We start from the raw sequence: 16,579 nt of genomic DNA, 5'->3' as shown, positions 1-16,579 counted from the left end.
GATCTGGATCGTGTTGGCTGGCGGGGAGGGAGTAGTGTCAATGTGCATTATAGGAAAGATTGTCCCAGAGAAGGAGGGAATCCTAGGTTAAGGTCCAGATTCAATGAAGCACTTAAACATGTGCTTGATGTCCATGGAAGTTAAGCAGGTGCCTAAAATTAAATACTTGCTTAAGTGTTTTGCTGAATTGGGGCCTTAATGTCCTGGCGCATCGTTAAATCTGGAGAGGACTCTACAGCACTGGTAGTGGAGTCTGCAGGTGCTACGAGACCATTTTAATAGGTGGTGTTGTCCACAGCAAGAGAGGCCCCTGAGCAGAGAGTCACTAGTGGGGAAATACTGACTGTAAAGACAGAGAGAGGTTTCAGTGGCGTGGTGTAAATGACTCTTCTATGTCCTGTCAATTAATTTCTTAATCTAGAGTCATTCGCAGAGTTTGTTTATAGACCATATAAGTAAAATGGGATTACTTGTGTGAGTAAACTGCTCACCAATGTCAGTAAGGGGGTCACAGTCTGGCCCCAACTGACAGCTGCCCTAGGTTAGTTTAGTTGTACGTCTCTGTCACATTTCTTCTGGAGAATGTACTGTGTGAAGCGGAAGATTTTTAACCTGCCAAAACTTAAGTTCAGTGTTTGTGCTTCTTCTGTGACTGCCACATCAGCATACAGAGTGTCACACTTTATGCTGCTTTAAGTGTCATTAATACCACCGAGTATTGCAGAAGAAACATACGACACCAAACGCTGATCTTGGCAGCTAAGTAGGGGAAGGGCAGATTTTCATCTCTAATTCAACCATGTACATATATCTTCTGTAGATTTGTGATCTTCCGGATTTTGTTAATTGATTTAATTTAAGAACAGTGGGTGGGGGCAGGTGGGAAGGTTTTCTGTTCTCCTTTACCTTGCTCTTTCAGGCAAGCTCCATGAATTTTCACCCATGTGCCACTCCCTTGGAAAGATGGCCAACCCCTGTTTCCATTGAACATGTATATTTCCTGACCTTTGGGAGAGGGCAGAATATCGGCTCTGTACTATTCTTTAAACAACTGGGCAAAGTAAATCAGCTGTGTCATTTTAAATGACAGGGTATCCGACACATAGAGGAGGATGAGAGAGGCCACTTCACTGAGTTTGAAATGTCATTTTCAGAAACATTGTTCAAGTCCCCATTTCAAATATCTGCATATATTTCCAATGACTGGAATTTGAATAAGGGGCTCTTATTTCCAGAGTGGAGAGAGAGAGAGAGAGTGTGTGTGTGTGTGTGTGTTGGGGCGGGGGAACAAATATTTCTGGGAAAAGGCTAAATAAAACAACATCGTGTCACAGAGAGATTTTCTGAGTACTGTTTGGCCTGCAAAAAGAGGACCTTTTTCTATCAAATACAATTAATAGAGTTTGTTGGAGACTGACCTTTTCTCCGTATGCAAACAGTATGAAAACTACATTTAGATGGACCTTCATTCGCTTAATGTATATTAATTAGTGAAGTGCTATGTTGATTTTTATATGAATTCATTGGCTAGATAGATATTACTTATTATGCATGTTGCAGCAGTGCTCAGCAACCGCTTATGAAATCAGGATCATGTTCTGCTAGCTAGACACACTCCATAGTTTACAGTCTAAATTGTAATCCTCCAATCCAATCTGCCTGTGCAGAGTCCTACTGAATTCTGTTGCAAGGTGTAAAGGTCCATTCATATAGATCAGTTTGCATGATCAAAGCGTAAGAGATTAAAAGACCTATGCTACAGTGAGGAAAAATACAACACATATTGCAAATATGTTTCTGAGGAAAAGAGCCAGCATACTTGAGGTAATTAATATACTGTATTATAATTTCTGACTCCTTGATTTTTACATTTTTTCTTCCCCCTGGCTTTGAGATGGGAATTCACTGCTTCACCGTTTGCTCATACGTTTTTAGAGCTGTACAGCGTTTTAGCCATCTGACACATCTTATTTGATTCAACTCAGAGCTACACTTCTACAAACTTGCATAGACTCTCTGGAAGTGTGTATGTTTGCAGGCCTTTCTGTAGTGCTCATCATCATAGTATTTGAGTGCCTGCTTTTATGGAAGATGATCCTTGCATATGATGCTGTTAGAGAACAGTTTTGGGGAAAGTGCTCCTTTCTGTGGTAGGGTTCAGGAACAGACAAATTACTTTGGGGAATGTGAGTGCTGCACCCTGGCAGATTCTCTAGGGGAAAATGCCACCAACAGTTGGGGCTTGATCCAAAACCAATTGAAGTCAATGGAAAGACTGCTGCATCTGTCAGCTCCAGTGCATTGCAGTTAGCCACAGTAGCAGAATTTTATGCATATGTGTCGTGTGACTGGTACCTGATAGGGAGTTGTATGTGTCACTGATAGGATCTATAGAAGCACATTCTCATACAGAGCAGGGAAAGCTCAGTGCTACTGTAATTTGAAAAGATTCTGTTTTACCAACAGCTTGAATTTCCTCATTTTTCTAAGGTCAGGCCGAATCATTGTAAATTTCACTAGAACATGCAGTAACATTGACTGATAAGCTCAGAACATCCCATTGCTGATGTAATGTGAGCTGATTTACAATTAATCAAATGACAAGGTTTTCACTGAACTACTAATGGATAATGATGGAGCATCTCCATAGTGCACTTGTCTAGACAGGAAGCAATAAGTTGACCCCACTGAGGGCAGGGCCTCCCAGAGGATTCAGGGGGCCTGGAGCAAAGCAATTTCAGAGGCTCCTTCCATAAGAAAAAGTTTCAATAATATAGAATACTATATTCTCGTGGGGCCCCTGCAGGGCTTGGGGCAAATTGCCCCACTTGCGCTCCCCGCCCCCGGGGCGGCCCTGACTGAGGGAAAAACTGTCTGATCTTATTTTTTAAAATCTGCATTGATTTTGTTTTAAATAGCTTCCTTTTTTACCTCAGCAATTAGCCCGTAGAAAGTCAGACCTGCTGGGCTGAAGCAGGCTGGTGTAGTCTGAGTTGTTGCTCATCAACTCAGCCTTGCAGAACACCCAGGAAAACGTATGACTTCAGTCCATCTGGCTTACTGCCCCATCCTCAGTGTGGCACAGACTGAGTTAAGGAACTAAGCCATTTGCTATCCCGTTTGATCCTTACTGTTCAGCCAAACACTGACTGAAAACATGACTCTAAATTTGGGTTAAAGTTAAGGCCAGTGGAAATAGGCCCTAGAATAAGATACTTTTACAACTTTGAGGCCAGAACCTTCAGAAAGCTTTGGCCCCGCTGCTGAGGAGCCAGATTTTTGGCTGAGTTGTTGAGTACTCTTGAAAACCTAGTCATTTGCATTGCAAGGGGAACTACAGGGTGCTCAGCAGTTTTGAAAATTTGGCCCTCATTAAGGTGCCTTAGCAGGAGCTGAGTTCTGATGACAATCTGGTCCCATTTGTGTGCCTGGAGCCCTTGAAAATCAGGCCCACAGAGTATACTTTTACCACTTTATTATGCTCAGACCTCAACATAAGTGTGTTTTCTTTTGCTCTGTTATCGTAGTCCTATTGTGGTTACAGTAGCCAACCCTCCAGGATTGCCCTGGAGTCTCCAGGAATTACAGATTAATCTTTAATTAAAGATTATGTCATGTGATTAAATCTCCAGGAATACCTCCAGCCAAAATTGACAACTCTAGTTGTGGGCTGTATTACTGAAATCTTGTCAAAAGTAAATTTACTTTGGTTTGATCTGCATTTCAAACAAAACCCTCTGCTATTTCTCAACCCCCGTCTTTGAGGCTTCTCAGCACCTGCTGTCTCCAGACTGCAAGCTCCTTGGGACAGAGACTGTCCTCATTTTGTGTCCTGTATAGCATCAAGCATATTATTAGGGCATAAAAATATAATAAAAAGAAAAAAGATTGGAACCCCAATTTAATATATGTGTTTACACAGTGAATGGTGCATTTGGACTCTTCCAGGACCCAGGCTTCCAGGACAGGATTGCTCAGTGAGTGAAAATACTGTGTTTCAGATGTATAGGTCTTAAAGGTACTAAGGAGGGAGAGCTGATTTGTTCTCGCCACCTCCCTCAAAACGGGGGTAAATTGAAGCACTCACATACTATGGTGATGGACTCGCTATAAGAACCTTGATGGACAGTTTGACCTCTTGTGCTAGAACTGCAACCCTGTTAATTATACATATGGGCTTGAGCCCCAGAGTTTGGGTACAGATCCAAACTTCCTCTGAAGGCTGAGGGTATTTAGCGGTGGTACAGACTGGTCCCTGGTTAATTAGCAGTCAACGTGTGTATTGTCACATCATCAACAAGAGATCCCATATGAAGATGTACTGCAAAGTTTGAATTGTCTATTCCTTGCACACGTGAAATAAGAAGCCATCGAGAATGGAACTCTTGGGGAAATGATTAATGGAAACCTTGGAAATCTGACAGCTATACCACTGAGCCTGTCTGTACTGAGAGATGAGAGGTCTGGCATGAACAGAGCTATACTCGACTTGGAAGCTTAAGAGAGCATTGCTGTCCCTGCTTTTCTCTCTCTGTCTTTCTCTTCCTTATTGGCAGCTCTCAGCGTCACCATAAGATGGCTCAAGGAAACACAGACAGCTGGTGAATTGCTGAGCGAAGAGTAGTTTCCCCATGATATCTGGAGGAGCATCTCTGTTAAATGAGATGTACTTTAATAAACATTCAGGGATCAGACATGTTGAAATGCATTAAGTAGTGACATCAAAAATACTTGATTTTTTTTTCTCTCTTCAGAAGTAGGAAGTGTTTGGAGCCTGATATTGCTATGGAGAGCTTTGAGATACACCTTTGATAATCCTCAGGTGCCAGACATCATATTAAATCCCAGATGCCCATGTGGTTCCCGACCAGAATGCTTTTCCTGTATACTCTTCATTTTGTTCAGGAATGCTTAAGCTTCCAGCTCAGTGGCTGTTGCCTGTAGCACGTTGTGATGCCACCCAGGAAATCTGAGCACAGGAGCAATGCTGAGACTTCTGTCTCCAGTCTAGACAGTAGCTGGCAAAACTGCAGATGAGACTCTTTCCGTTTCTTGGAGTGGGGGACATTTTGCAGAATGTTCACCCTATGTCTTCCCAATAGCTGATCTTGGTGGTACCTTAGCAGCGGGCAGGTAAGCTTGTTAAGATGCAGGAGGTGGAGAGGACAAGGCCTTATTCAGTGGGAAATGAAGGCCCAGAATAATAGGGATGGTGAATTAAATTCGCACTCCCCTTGTCTCTTGTTCTTTAAGAGCTAGTTTGACCCTTATTCTCTTTCAGGCACACTTACTCATGCAAGCAATTCCCCTGAAGCTAACGGAACCACTCATGTGCACAAGTTGTCCAGCAGTGTGAATAAGTATTGCACAATCAAGTCCTAAAACATCAGGGGCTGGGATTTGTGTGTTCTGCTGCTGCAGGGATCGGGGACGGGATATACTGCATTGCTCAGTGTTAATCCCTCCAGCCAATTAAGCAACAGAATTAACTGGAAGGAGTCCCATTCAGGGTACATCTACACTACAAACTTAAGGTGACCTATGTTAGGTCGACATACAGTCACTGCAGTAATTGCTTCAGAGGTGCATGTCCACACTGCCCTCCTTCGGTCAGCAGAGTGTGTCCTCACCAGGAGTACTCCCACTAACTTAGGGGGACAGTGTAGGAAGCAGAGAGCCCAGTCTCAGCTCCGCTGGCAGCTCCCTGGCTGGGAGCCCGGCTGCCCCACAGGCTTCAGGGATCCCGGCTGGCTGTTCCCTCCACCCCGCTCCCCACTGGGAGCTGGGTCCAGCCACCCAGCTCTCCAGGGGAACAGAGGGCAGCTAGGTTCTGGGCTTTCTTATCAATTTCACACTCTGCTGAAAGCCAATTTAAGTAACTCTACCAAAGACACTGCTTTGGGCCCTACACCTCTCGTGGAGATGGAGTTATTATGTTGGCGTAATAGGGCACTTACATTGGCAGGACAAGACTGTACTGTAGACAGACATAATTAGGTCGATGTAATGCAGCTTATGTCAACCTAACTGTGTAGTGTAGACCAGGCCTCAGTCTTTCTCAGACGGTAGCTGCAACATGGGGTCTTGAAGGTAGATGTTAAAATTCAAAATATTTTGCCATAACAAGGTGCACAATTCTTGCAAAAGAAAAACCGGGGAGTGGAGAGAGGGTGGACAGAGAAGCTGGGGCTCCTTGCCCAAAGAACAGTTTCCATAAGGGTAAATGGTAAATAGAGGAGGCCCTGAGGATGCCAGTGCTGAACAAAACAGTTCATCTACCAAAGTAAAGGGGAAACATGAGTGTTCCCTGCCCCCATACATATTTTATTTTATTTTATCAGTAGCATAAAGAAAAGCAATCGGCCACTGTTTCCATTTCTTGTGCTTCATTTCCATTCATTACACTTGGTTGCGTAATCCAGTCAGTGCCTGAGAACTAGGTAGGGATGGTTTTCAAGAAGCAGCCTTTAGCATTTCGAGATAAACAGACAGCTTCCTCTGTGGCACTTAAGACTGAACCATTTACTCAGAAAGTGAGGTCCTTTGACATGAGACCAGCGTCTTTCGGGAATAGCATTTTATCAAAGAAAATAATTTTTACTTGAGGTTTTATCAGTGTTTCTTCTCTGTGTGTATGTGAGGTGGAGGGGGAAAGCAGAAGCCTCAAAAGAAGCTCACAAATTTCTGGGTTGAAACAGCACTGATCAGCACTGAACAGAGAAGCTGTGGTCAGATAAACTCCCCAAAGTTTGGATACTTAACCTGACCTAGTATGTCTGAAAAATCAGGTCCTGAGCTTGCTTCCAATTGAAATCAATGGCAAAATTCCCACTGAAATCATCATCAGCAGGATCAGGTGCTTTGGCTGTGGATGCCCATTAACAGTGTACAAAATGCCACTGCTAGGAATTGGTCTGGTGATGGCACCTTACTGCAGTTCTGGCTCATTTACATTTTGCTGACAGAGAGTCAGATTCTGAATTTACCATAAGATGGCTATCTTGCTCTCCTAAGTTCTTCTGAATCCTGATCAAAATTCTCCCTTGTCCACCCATGTCAGCTGCAGCCATCTGAAAGGTGCCCCTTGGCCTTACCACCACTACACAGATGAAGTAAAATGCTCCCTTTTCATCATTTAAATCAATACCACACGAGGCTCACTCATGGTCTCCTTCTTCCCCTCTCCCCCTGCCATCCCCGTCGTTAGCTTGGTTCTGCAGATTGTAGCCCATATTGTGCCACTGGAATTTTTAAACTGAACTCCCCACAGAAGTCAATGAAGAGTTTGACTTAAAAATCAATGACCCAGTATCGCCCAAAGTAAAACCATTGTACATCTATCCTAAATTGCCTGGGGTTGTCTTAGTAATGATCAGATTCTTACAGAGGTTGAGGGAAGTAATTGCTGTCATTCAGGGGATGGTTTGTGGAGGGATGGGGGGAAAGTGCTGATTCATAGAAATCTGCTGTGCTACGTTTAAAAGAACAGCCATGGTGAATTTGAGCTGTCCATGTTCTGAAACAGAGTTTGCTTTGCACTACTTTGTGAGTTTTGATTTGATCTGTACTGACATAGCTAAGTGGCTCATACCTAAACTTCCATAAAAATGCTCATTTATCTTATGCTTGTTATTGTTTTATGGAACGGCTACTGATAATCAAAGGAAAAAGCATTGCATGCTCAGTTATTTTCCCTCTTGGTTTATGCTCATTTACCAGACAAGGCAGCATACATACTATGTACATACTATACTGTAGAGAAACGTACTAATATCTGTGTGCGATAAGAGACAAAGGTCAGATATCAGCATTTTGCAATGACTTCTTGGAATGGATGGCTTGATTGGAAGAAGAAATTATATTAGAAAATATGATTTACAAAGACTTGAGAGTTTTGAGTTTTACGTCCGTTCTAATGGAATATTCAAGGAGGAGTTTCAGTGTCATTCTAATCCTTTCAATTTCATTCTGTATATTTGTTTTTGTTTATTTTCTGCTATGCAGTTGTCAGTTTCAGCTACTTAACAGAGCTCTACTGACATAGATTACTATTAGTATATGGGATTATTACTCTTGTTTGTTTATACTGTGGTAGTGCCTACAAGCCCTGATCTGGAATCTAAACTTCATTGTACTAGGTACTGCATAACACCTAGTTTAAAAAAAAAAAAGACAGCTCTTACCCCAAAGAGTTTTCAATCTTAGCACATGATGAGAGACAACAGGTGAATAACACAAACAAATGGGGGGAAAGGAGCAGGGTAACCCAGAAACATTTATGGTTAATAGAATAAGCAGCAGTCATAGCGCAACACCTCTCTAGCTATAGAGTGAAAAAGGCTTGTGACTAGCAGAGAAATGGATGATAATTTCTAGGAAATGTTTTTTCCAGGTGAAACAACCTTCAGCAGAATGTCTGCCTTTTTTAGTTTAGAAAGTCTAGTTTTAGCTACTTTTTGCAAAGCTAGAGCTAATCTGTGACCACATGGGGCTTCTTCTATACACAGAGATTATAATTGGCTGTGTAAAATCTCCTGGGTTGACATCAGTAGCTTCTGGGAGATAGCGCCCGATTCAGTGAGACTCCCGGCGAAACTGCGAGGGTTGGCAATCCTAATTGCTAACCTGGTATAGGGGAAGTGTCCTAGGAGGGAGGAAGCATAACAGGATAAGAAGAGAGTGGAGTGGAGCTCTCCTATGGCAGTTCTTAACTGGTATGGACGATAGCCAGCTGTTGTAAATTAGAACTGCACTGAGACTACTCTAACTCACATCATGTGAGAGGTTGGGCAGCTTGAGAATCAGGGAGCCACAGCGGGCTCCCTTGTGTCCCCAACTCTCTGCACCAAAGATATTCCAATGCAGTTGATAATCAGGCCCCAGAGCTGGATTGATTGGGAAGGGATGAAAGTGAATGGCCCTGGGCAGAGACGTATGTAGTATGTTATGTATACAGCTCTGGAGGCCAAATGTCCCCTTGTATATGTTTTAGAGTCACTGAATGATTTGATATGATTTTTTTCTAAAGATTAACCTCAGTTAAACTATTACAAGGTGTTTTTATGACTCATTGCACCTTTGGCGTCAATATCTAACAGCTGGGCAAAAGTCACTGCTTTCAAAAATTAACTCCCACTTAAAGCACGACTCTAACAGCAGCCCTATAAGCTTGTAGCCTACTTACGTTGTCATTGTGTTACCTTCAGAAACAGTTGAAGGTAAATCCATTACCCCAGGTCTGTATTTGTAGGCATATATGGATACAGTATTTTTTTTTTCAGATTTTTGTAGCTAATGTTTGGCTAATAAAATAAAACTGAGCAACACTATTGCATTTTTATCAGTTGCCTGATTTATTCAGTGCCTCTTTCACTTTGTTCATGAAGGAATTTGATTCTTAGAACCTGTACAAACAACTGCAGCTCTTTAACACATGCATCAAGTGGTGCATTCTCCATCAAGTCCTATGTTCTCTGAAGTTCTTGGTCTGTTTGAGTCCATATCTAATTCCAGTAGAAGAGCAGCATGTTAAGGGTTCTGGGTAGGGCTGTCGATTAATTGCAGTTAACTCACGTGATTAATTCAAAAAAATTAATTGTGATTAAAAAAATTAATTGTGATCAATCACACTATTAAACTATAGAATACCAATTGAAATGTATTAAATATTTTTGGATGCTTTTGTACATTTTCAAATATATTGTTTTCAATGACAACACAGAATACAAAGTGTACAGTACTCACTTTATATAATTATTGTTATTGAAAATATTTGCACTGTAAAAATTATAAACAAAAGAAATAGTATTTTTAAATTCACCGCATACACGTCCTGTAGTGCAATCTTTTTATCATGAAAGTGCAACTTACAAACTTTTTTTTGTTACATAACTGCACTCAAAAACAAAACATTGTAAAACTTTAGAGCCTACAAATCCGCTCAGTCCTACGTCTTGTTCAGCCAATCACTAAGAGAAACAAGTTTGTTTACATTTACGGGAGATAATGCTGCCCGCTTTTTATTTACAATGTCACTTGAAGTGAGAACAGACATTCGCATCGCACTTTTGTAGCCGGCATTGAAAGGTATTTACGCACCAGATATGCCAAACATTCATATGCCCCTTCATGCTTCAGACACCATTCCAGAGGACGTGCTTCCATGTGAGGACGCTCATTAAAAAAAGTACTGTATATGTTAATTAAATTTGTGGCAGAATTCCTGGGGGGGGGAGAACTGTATGTCTCCTGTTCTGTTTTACATGCATTCTGCCAGATATTTCATGTTACAGAAGTCTTGTATTATAACCCAGCATATGTTGTTCATTTTACGAACACTTTCCCTGCAGATTTGACAAATGCAAAGCAGCTATCAATGTGAGATTTTTAAAGATAGCTACATCACTCGACCCAAGGTTTAGGAATCTGAAGTGCCTTCCAAAATCTGAAGGGACAAGGTGTGGAGCATGCTTTCAGAAGTCATAGAAGAGCAACACTCCAATGCAGAAACTACAGAACCCGAACCACCAAAAAATAAAATCAGCGTTCTGCTGGTGGCATCTGACTCAGATGATGCAAGTGAACATGCGTTGGTCTGCACTGCTCTGGATCATTATAGAATAGAACCCATCATCAGCAAGGACACATGTCCTCTGGAATGGTGGTTGAAGCACGAAAGGACACGTGAAACTTTAGCGCATCTGGTATGTAACTATCTTGCAACACTGGCTACAACAGTGCCATGTGAAAACCTGTTCTCACTTTCAGGTCATTGTAAACAAGAAGCTGAGCAGCATTATCGCCTGCAAATGTAAACAAACTTGTTTGTGTGAGTGATTGGCTGAACAAGAAGTAGGACTGATTGGACTTGTAGGCGCTAAAGTTTTACATTGTTTTATTTTTGAATGCAGTTATTTTTTGTGCATAATTTTATATTTGTAAGTTCAACTTTGATGATAAACAGATTCCACTACAACACTTGTATTAGGTGAATTGAAAAACACTATTTCTTTTGTTTTTAGAGTGCAAATATTTGTAATAAAAATAATTATAAAGTGAGCACTGTACACTTTGTATTCTGTGTTGTAATTGAAATCAATATATTTGAAAATGTAGAAAACATCCGAAAATATTTAAATAAATGGTATTCTATTATTTTTTAACAGCACGATTAATTTTTTTAATCACTTGACAGCCCTAGTTCTGGGATTCCATATGATTCTCTTAGACAATGGGACCCAAAGGCTTGGAATCTTGAATGTTAGAATTATTCTTATTCATCAGTCACCAAACATGAGAGGCAGGTTGTGTTTATTTTAGATAGTATCGACATGTTTCTACTAGTTTCAGGGAGCATCACTGGTGAAGGCTGTGTGAGCACTTTGTACTCTAGCAGTTATCACTTCCTCACTTACATTATCCTTTGCAATTCCAAATTCTTTAAAAAATATTCTGTGCCACATACTTAAACCCCCTTCCCTGTAAGCAGCTTTGACTTCTGAGATGGCTGTGTTATCAACCATAAGAAAATAACTATAAAAATTAGGGTAAATGCCCTTTTTTAAGAGCTAGCAGATATACTTCATTTCCCGGGCTGCCTCATGGTACATGGATTGCCTTCTTCCGGAGGCCCTGTTTGTGAGGCTTTCATAGACTTCAATGGCTTGGAGTCATGGAATTAAACAGAATAAAGCCACCTCTAAAGTTTATCAGGGTCTGGTACTAGTGCTTGTACTTGTCTCATTTGCTGAGTGCTCAGTTACCAATAGAAGTAGCAGAGTGCTGCATGCATGCAGCCAGTCTCTCTCTTCTATATGGCTGATGAAATGAAAGTCTGGTATTTGTAGGTGCTTATCTAGACTTTGAGAACTGGAACCTTCCTTATCAATATTAGAGATTTAGAAACTTCAGTCATGGGTGGGCTCGTGTCTAGCTAGCTAAACTCTTTTACCTCACAATTCTCTCTCCATTTCTCTCTCATGATTTATGGAGAAATATATGATAGAGTGCTCTGCTCACTGCTCGATGGCATCTCCTCCTGGCTATTGTGGGGATTAGCTCTGCCTGACTAACACCCCTTCCTGTGGTTGCACTCCACCTCTCTCTCTCTCTCTGTGTCTGCAACCCTCTCTCACTCCAGGAGCTGCTGCTTTCTCCTCGTGACTTGGCCGTCCAGTCAGGCCACTAAGTGCTTTCTTCTTCTGGGGTGGTCTTTCAAGGTTCTTTCCACAAGCAGCATTAGGCAGCTCTCAACCCCACTGCCCTGACAGTCTTGCTCCAGCAGTAACTCCAACAGACTTCATATCCGCTGCCCTTAGCAATGCCACTCTATAGTGGTTGGTAGGGGAACCCAGGCCCACCCTCTATTCTATGTTCCAGTCCAGGGCCCTTTGGTGAACAGTTAAGGACTGCATCTGTACCAGACTGACTGCTCTTACCCCTGGACTCCTTCCTACCATGCTGCTTTTCCCCTTACTTCCAAGTGTGAGACTGCCAGCTTTCTCCCTGCTACACACTGTTGCCGGCCTTCTGGCTTTATAGAAGCCCTGCCTGTTGCCTCAGAGATGAGCTTCCTTCTAATTAGCTCTGTCCACACAGCCTAAATCTCCCCCATTTGCATCTTAATTGACTGATTGGGCCCTCTTGGCCTAATTCAGCTCTTGCTGGGCTGGTGTGGGGTGTACACCCCATCACAAAGTATATTATTGAGCTCTGCTGAGGTGGGATTTTGGAAATTCCGACAAATACAGTGTAACAAACAATTAGCATCTTTCAGACTTCTTGTGCATCATGCATATGTTTGTGCACATACCTTTGTTTTTGCAACAGTTCTTCACATGACTTTTCTAACATACAAGCATTGAAATATGATTTGGAGCTTGCTTCGGAGGGTCAGGTGTCTGTGGGAGGAGGAGGATGGTATTTACTTAAGTGATTTCCAGCACAAAATGCAATTTTATGGTGGAATTATGTTGCAGTAAAATGTGTTGCTGCCACAGATACTATATATATATTAACAGTTTCAGGTTGTTAGGACAGTGCTTCCCAGGTTGCTTTAGAATAGCTGATTTACACAGGCAGATTACAGTTTTGTGGGGCTCTGGGCCAGAGCAAGTGGGGGCCCCTCCTTACCCCTTCTGCCTGCAGTCCCCCCCCCCACCCCGGCACTCCTGCCAGGGAAATGGGGTGAGGGCATGGGGGCTTGCCCTGCTCCTTCTTGCCCCCCGGGCAGGACTCCTGCTGGGGAGGAGGGTCGGGCTGCGGGGGCTTGCCCAGGTCCCCAGCAGGAGTGCCAGGCAGGCAGAGCAAGTCAGGATGCCCATTTTTCTGGGCCCACCTCCCATTGGCCGGGGCCCCTGGGCACAGGGCCCATTGCCTCAGTGTCTAATCCGCCACTGCTGACTTAGACCTTATACATCTTAGTATGCTACTGCATTTTGTGTTTTCATTCCCCCGCCCCCCCCCCCAGTTTCTTTTTAGTTACTTAACACCAGCTATTGCCATGTTTCATGGAGAATGTGAACGGCGAAATGATTCTGAAAGGAATCTTGTTCAAGGATGCATAAAATAGTAGGAGGCAGTTCAGAGGGTGCTGAGCTTCAGAGGCAGTTTGAAACTTGACTTTAAAGAAAAGATGCAGCCTCCTTTTGTGTGGTTGTTCAGTGCTATTTTGTTCCAATGGCGAGAAATATTCATTGTCCAGTACAACTGTGTATTGGAATTCAAACTTGTGAGTTTGTTTTTTTCACTGGACTTGGCATTTTTTTAGTGGTTTCTATTCTGAATAAAAATAGTCATTGGGTTGGGATCAGGGTGGATCAGGAGGCTGCTAAATGTCTTTGATTTCTAGGTCATTAATTTAAATCCCAACCCAGTTTAGTAGGTACCACAAAGAACCATACTTTGGCTGTTTGCTGGCCAGCATTCAATGAACTGGTATCCTCAGGCTCCTGCCTAGGTGCCAGGTATCCATATCACACGGACCACCAGCAAAATTGGTACTGATTGGTACTGCTGGCAAGCATCACAAAAAATGTGATTAATTTGTGACAGGGCAGGCATTAGGAAGGGAGTGGGTGGATTCCAGAGGGCCTAAGTACAATAACTCTGGTAGCTGTATCCAGACAGTGGCCAGGAATTGGAAACTACTTATCTCTTTGGTGCAGAGACTGTCACTGACTATATATTTGTACATCATCTGCTATAATCAGGATTTGACGTGGCTCTCTTGTAGTCACTACTATAATATAAAAGTTAAATAATAATAATATTTCCATCCTTCTCTAACTCTAGTTTCAAAATCATGGGGCTTTGCGGTTTTTACTGTTTAAATGCAACAAGTTTTATTTTTTGTTATGCAGGGAGGTTGTTGGAGCTTTAAAGCACAATGGAGACAGTTTGGCTTTGACAGTCATTTGCGCTTCCATGCATTTGTTTAACAAGATGACGGCTGTCAGGATGTAGGAACGTTGAAGTAGCAGCAGAGTGGGGATGGAACAAATGATCAGTGGCTTGAGCGTCGAGTGATCCAGGGATGCAGTGCTCTCCGAGCAGGTGAGGGTGTGGTGTCTCCTTCCCAGCAGAGCCAATTGAATCCTATGTTCCCCACTTTCTCCTTTCAGATACCTTTCTCAGGCCTCCATCCTTCAGCACCTCAGTATCTTTTAACCTCTGGCTGGCTCCCTGCATTGTCTCTCTTCTCCTTGCTTGCAGTAGCTCTAGAGTCACTAGCTTTAGTCCACACTCCCTCCCCTTTCTACAGAGCTGCAGATTGTTAAATGGCCTTCTGGGTGAAAAAACAATAGAGTACTTACACCCCAGACCTGTCCCTGGCATTTGTGGGAACTGTGAATAAACCATAGGAAAAATCACCATGACAAGTTTTCAACTTTAGGGACATACATTTCCATTGTCTGGGTTTTCTTTGCACTGTAAAGGGCCAGAACTTATCCTTTCTTTTCAGTTAAAGTTGAGATTTGGGGGGAGAATGCTTCCCCCTCAGTTAGATACTGACCTTACATTGATCGATCTCACAACCTTGATTCTGATGCACATGGCTGTCAGCAAGAGTTTCAGAAATATCTATGTGCAGGAAAATTTCTAGTAGACTTTTATCCAGCAATCAGGTATCACCATGCAAACTTTCCAGATTTTTCACTGAGCAGAAGGAGGGTAGGCAGGCATTGAGGTAGAAATGGATATTCTGTTAATATGTATGTTTCTACAGTTCACCACATTTCTGTTTCACTGAGGTTTCTCTTGTCAAATATTTATAATAGCCCAGCCATTTGTTAAGCAAGCAAAGAAATCCTGACTTCAATTTTCATTGCCAGTACTTAATTTTACACAGGTCCTTTTGTGAGAGAAGTTTAGGTATGAATGATATTATTTAGATATCATTTCAGATGGCCCCTACAATTCTACTGCTACTATTAGGGAACCATTATTTCATGCTGCTTAAATCTGTCTCAGAAGCTGTTAATGTGGTGGTCTTTTTCAGAATTGCAGAGAGGAGCACAAGCTCATCAGAAAATTTTGATGGTGATAATTTCAGCAAAAGCCGTCAGTGTAGAGAGACTGATGTTTTAAATGTCTTATCAAATTAGTAATAACTATCAGGGATTCTCCACCATGCTTCCCAAAGGAACAGATCTTTCATAAATGAAGCAATTAAGTGCAGCACCTTCTGCACTGATCTAATGCAGACCTTTCTCGTTGTCCTATTAGTTAACTATTATGCCTACAAGTCATGTTTTATGTGCTTTCTGCTTGCAAATCGGCAAGGCGTCTGAAGCGAAGATGGGCAAATGTGATCAGGATTTATAGTAAGTGTCTACTGCAGATTTCAGATATGCTGGGTAGAATGAATTGTGATTTCACTGCTGTAGAAGTGGGATAAACCAGGAATATTTCCAGATACAATACAGTAAACAAACATTGAAATGCCAAAATATTTCGGAGAGTGGACATGTTTAAAAAGAAACAGTGAATACTAAAATGGTATCATATTTCAACTCATTAAAGGCTATAAGATGGTTTTGCTACAAATCCTGAGCAAAGGGCAGCATGTAGTTGCACCACTGTAAGAACAGACTGGTTCCTTGATTTCCCCCTGTGCTCTGGAAAGGAAGACCTATACTTGGCATAGATCACTTCCCCCAAGTGCCCTGGCTCAACAGCAGTGTTAGCTGACATATTGGGGGAGGAGGAAGCCAGAGTCAAGGCCATACACCAGTGGTGGGCAGGGCCACCCAGAGGGTTCAGGGGGCCTGGGGCAAAGTGGGGGAGCTGCGGCACTTGTACTCACCTGACGGCAGTCCAGGTCTTCAGCGGCATTATGGCGGCGGAGGGCCCTTCAGTTGCTCCGCGTCTTTGGCAGCACCGAAGGGGCCCCCCGCCACTGAAATGCCGCCGAAGACCCAGAGTGACTGAAGGGCCCCCTGCCGCTGAGGACCTGGAGTGACTGAAGGGCCATTGGGTAGCAAAGTCCACGAAAGTCAGTACGTACTGCTTTCCTCTGGGCGTCTTTCTGGGGAAAGGACCCAGAATATCCACAGCTACTCGCTGAAATGGGACCTCA

General features: G+C 42.7%; 1 protein-coding gene across 2 annotated transcripts in view; it reads left to right on the top strand.

The window, feature by feature from the left end:
* Positions 1-16,579, top strand: part of OSBPL5 (oxysterol binding protein like 5) — a 208,714-nt gene that overhangs the window by 26,381 nt on the left and 165,754 nt on the right. The window lies entirely within an intron of this gene.

Source organism: Chelonoidis abingdonii, chromosome 4 (genome assembly GCF_003597395.2).
Source record: "Chelonoidis abingdonii isolate Lonesome George chromosome 4, CheloAbing_2.0, whole genome shotgun sequence".
NCBI classification, from domain to species: domain Eukaryota; kingdom Metazoa; phylum Chordata; order Testudines; family Testudinidae; genus Chelonoidis; species Chelonoidis abingdonii.
This window is presented reverse-complemented; position numbering and strand designations above follow the sequence as displayed.